Below are 879 nucleotides of genomic sequence, written 5' to 3'. Positions count from 1 at the left end.
AAGGGGGGACCGTGGCTGCAATCCTGGCCCACCCTCCACGCCTTCACTTCTCAATCCATAGAATGGGGCAGAGAAGCACAAGCACTGGTCAGCAAAAGGCTGGTGGGCTCTAGCTCCTACTGAGACGTTTGGGTTGTCAGAGCCCGCCCACTCCAGGTAAGGCCTTAGCTGGAGGGTCCCGGGCAATGGACTCTGCCCTGTCTGCCCATATAAGGAGAAGATCTTACCAGCTCAGAAGGACCTAGCCTCTGCCCTGGGGGGAGGTGTGTCCCTTCTCTCCCTGAGGGGCCTCTCAGACTGCCACAAGGAGGGGCCACCTGCCAGCTCCTTTCCCCCAGGGCCCCAGCCCTCCTTCAAGGTCACTGTGCTAACCAGGAAACCAAGGAACCTATCTAGGCTTCTCCCTGGACACCTGGGGTTCACCTCTCCCCAGCCAGCACCCCCAGTCTGGTGGCCTCTACCTTGGGAATCCTCCTCCCTCCCCTGCCCAGTGTCCTGTCCCCACTTCAGGTTAGCCCTCTCCCCCGGCTGGCGACCCTTAGTCCAGTCGCCCTCTTTGGCCCTCAGCCCAGTGTCCTGTGGCGCCCTCAGTCCGCACACCCCGTCCCTCCCCGCTGGCGCCCCCGCCGTCCCGGCCCAGGGTCCCCGCGCACCCCCTCAGGCCCCCGGGCCCCGACTTAAGCCCCCTGGCACGGGGTCCTGGCGTGCCCTGAGGCCCCCTGGTCCGCGGCCCTCCCCCTCAGACCGCCGGCCCAGGGTCCCCGCCCCCCTTGAGGTCCCCGGCCCTCCCGCGAAGCCCCCGGCCCAGGGTCCCAGCCCTCCCCCTGAGGCCCCCGGCCCCCGACCCAGGGTCCCGGCGCACCGTCCCCCCCCCTCGGT

The sequence above is a fragment of the Ailuropoda melanoleuca genome, chromosome 15 (assembly GCF_002007445.2).
Source record: "Ailuropoda melanoleuca isolate Jingjing chromosome 15, ASM200744v2, whole genome shotgun sequence".
Taxonomy (NCBI): domain Eukaryota; kingdom Metazoa; phylum Chordata; class Mammalia; order Carnivora; family Ursidae; genus Ailuropoda; species Ailuropoda melanoleuca.
This window is presented reverse-complemented; position numbering follows the sequence as displayed.